This window comes from Salarias fasciatus, chromosome 11, assembly GCF_902148845.1.
Source record: "Salarias fasciatus chromosome 11, fSalaFa1.1, whole genome shotgun sequence".
Classification (NCBI taxonomy): Eukaryota; Metazoa; Chordata; class Actinopteri; order Blenniiformes; family Blenniidae; genus Salarias; species Salarias fasciatus.
Genome location: NC_043755.1, coordinates 21549054 through 21552827, shown reverse-complemented (window position 1 = coordinate 21552827; position 3774 = coordinate 21549054).

The following is a 3774-nucleotide window of genomic DNA, read 5'->3' as shown; positions in this document are numbered from 1 at the left end:
TGACGCCCGCCTGCCCGCCACTCTCAGCTACTTGCATATTCCAGCACGGCGAGGGGCGTTCTCCCCCCCCCCCCCCCCCGACCCCCCCGCAAGTCCCACCCCGCCGCCGTCACCACGCCCACCCGTGCTTCTCCTGCCCTCCGCGTGCCTGCGTGCGTCGTGCGTCGTGCGTGTGATGCGCGGCTGCTGCAGTGCTGCTTCTGTCCCTGCCAACCTGCGGCCGCCTCCTCGCGCGCGGCCACATCTGGATGTGCACGAGGTTAGTCTGAGGTCAGCTGATGGTGCCGGTGACAGTGGCCTGAGGTGACTCTCTCTCTCACACGCTCTCTCTCTCTCTCACACACACACACACACACAACAGTGACCTCCACTGGATCCTCCTCAGAACTGATCGTGACCTTGGCCTCAGCGGCGCTGGAACAAAATGTGATCTTGCTCATGTGGGCCAGTCCGGCCGGATCCACAGCTCACCTGCAGTCAGGCTGCTGCAATCAGCTCCGGAGCTGCTGCCGACTGCAGTTTTCCTCAGTTCTAAACCAACATAAGGCCCGTGGGCCATGACTGGCTCCCAGGAAACTCCAGTTTGGCCCATCAGAACACCACATCAGTGTTTGTTTGTTTTTTTTTTAACCCAGTTGAAAACCATCATATTTAAAGGACCTGTGCACATGAATACTAAAAGAGATCTACGTTCAAAAGCAATCAGCAAACTTCAGCGGTGTGTTTCCTTCTGCTTGACATCAATATCTGCTCACACAGATCTGTGATACTCCCCCTCAGTTGCCCCCACGTTCTTTCCAGGTGCTCCGGTTTCCTCCCACAGTGTAGAAATGTGCACATGTGGTTAACTGGCGACCTTAAATCGCCCCTGGGTGTGAGTGTGAGTGAGTGTGTGTGTTTACCCTGTGATGGACTGGTTACTTTGAGCCATCTCTCCTGTTTAGGCCTGTCCCAATAAAACGAGCACATCCTGTATTATTGTTAGAAGAGATTAAGAATTACTCCGTGTCGGAGTTTATTTCCTTGGTGATTTCTGCTCATCAGCTGAGCCGTCAGCACCGTGCGGGTCAGGCTAATGACAGATTCGCTAATATATGTTCAGCTGAGGCTACGTCGTCAAGAAAGATGCTGCATAATCTGAATGCTAGCGGTTCCTGAAGGAAACTGATCAATGAGCCAAAAAAACACTAAAAAAAAAAAAAAATACCCATCGTGTTCTGTTCTCAGTCAGCAGGCGGTGTTAGCGGAAGATAAATGACCAGATCTCAGATTTCTCACTGAAAAAGAAAGAAAAATCTTTATTTAGCTCAGCAACAGCTAAGGCTGGAAAACTGCTACTCCTCACAGCCTCTTCAGAAAAACAAAAATAATATATAAAAAAAAAAAAAATCAGCACCTGCCCAATCAGGCAGGAGCAGTGCAATCAGCTCACAGGTGGACCCAATCTCCGCTCACACGGAGAAAACCCAGCTGTTAAATACCACAAAAACAACAATCCAGTCAAAACATTCCTGTCATTAAAGAAGCAAATGGAATCGACAGCGTGAGGAAGGAGCGCCTTTTCTCTGCGTCTTCCCTCGGAAGGGAGTTTAGCGTGCGGTGATGGAGGCGGCCGGATACGCGACACATGCAGGCAGCAGCAGACAGGTCTGAGGAAATGAACACAACTCTTATTCCGGGCCGCTGCTGCAGCGGAGTTGCTGTGGATACGGGGGAATGGAGGACGGAGTCAGTCCAGGAGTGGTCTGTGGTCGCCCGTCTCCGCGTTTGTGACAAATCTGTCCGAAAGAAGAAGGATAGAATGTGACTCCTTTAAAGCAATTACGGCTGAATTCGTCTTTTGCGGTGAAAAACTACAGATTGAAACAGCCAGCCGAAGCGGCACCAGACCACCAGCCACTCTGTTAGGATCTCTGCGTCTTGTTCAATCTACCTCACTTACCTGTTTGTCACTTCCTGTTTCATTCGGACTCACCTGGCCTGTCTGCGTCTTGTCTTTCCCATTTCCTCCCGTGTGTCTGATGGAGTTGGTGTGCTGCACCGGTGTCCTCCTCTCCCAGGGGGTTTAATCCCTCCTCCTCCTCAGGGTGTATCTGTCCTCAGAGGAAAAAAAAAAACAGTTTGAGATAATTACAAAGAAACGGTATTTCTCAACTGCAAATAAAACACTGGAAACTTGACCTGCATCTGCAGGATTCTTATAAAAATAGTTTGATCCATGTGTGGCTGTTTTACTTTATGCATGCAGACTCAACAGGGAGAAAAAGCATAAGCCCCTTAATTGATTTCCTAAAACCGGTCTAAAACTGTCCGATTACACAGATTACACTACGGGTCTCTAAGATCCTCAAAAAATGAAGATAATTGAGAAATCACTCCTGTGAAAGGTCATGCAGATTAAATTTATGCTTCCAAGGTTGCTCTTTTTTATCCCTCCCTGGTTCACACTTGATTTTTTTTTTCTTTTTTTTTACCACATTCACTGGAGCCGAGTACGTTGTGTTTATTAAGCCGAAGCAGCAGCAGCAGCTTGCCATCTAAGAGTGTTTGAGAGGTTTGGATTCACGTGAATTGTTTCTGCGTTACGCTGATTTGCTAAAGGCAGCCATTCAAAATCCATCTCAGATACAAACCCCTTGCAGTAAGAAGGTCAGGTTTGCCAGCTGTGTGTTTCAATATGGTGCAAAAATGCACAAATCATGGTTCAAGTTGAAGATTAAAAAAAAAAAAAAAAAAAGAAATCTGCACATTTAGTCTGTTGCAGTTCCCACAGGTTCCAGTCTCCACTTCAGAAATGTTAATTCTCATTAACCGGATGCAGCTCAGAGTGGAGGACATGGGCTGGATCTGTAAAAACGTTCTGAGCTTGTTGCAATCATATTACAGCATATGCACATCGCTTTAGACACAGGTAGACTTCTAAGTGTTTTAACTTGCATAATATACTCCCATTGAACTAAAAAGAAGCCACACATGTAAACATGTTGTAATAATTATGAAGAGAAGGGCCGGATCCATATCACTAGGATTCCTTTTGCAGGAAATGTCAGACCAGTTCTGACTCCTTATCAGCACCCGCTTTGCCAATGAAACATGTTTTTCTGGTTGAAAATAGCCTTTCTGCCAAACATTGTTCTTCGCTTCACTTTTGTACAGAAACTACAGTCACACAGAGACACTAATGCCAAAAATACCAGAAGCTAAATCAACTAGCAGTGCAGTCCAGAGAACAACGGATGAGCTCCGGGAGAAAGACCGGCAACCGAAAGAGAAGGAGGAGGAAGTACACGTCCTAAAAATAGTCTGAGAGTCCACCAGGATGAGGCTCAAGCAGCGAGCAAGGAGCCGCGAGAACAAAAGACGGCCAAATCAGTGAGCCGCAGGAGCCTTTGAATAAAACCCTCAAGGAAACTACGGCATGCTGGGGGAACGGTGGAGCCCGTGGCAGCGGAGGATTTCTGCAGAGATAAATACTCTGATGATGGACTGGGTGACTCATCTGGCGAGCAGAGACCCTCATTAGTGCTGCAAAGTCACCTTCACGACCGCCAGGATCCACGTGGAAGGACTCGGCACTGCAGAACCGCCGTTCACAGAAAGTTAGCCAACGAGAGATCAGTGCAGCTCCAGACATCAGTGTAAATGAAGTGAGTGACGAGGGTTTAATGGCTGTCTCTCTGTTAAAACACCGTGCAAACTCACTCTGGGAGCAAGATCACCGAGCAGAAACCAGCTGCCAGCGGAGCAGAACTGGTTAAAAGGCACCATTATTCA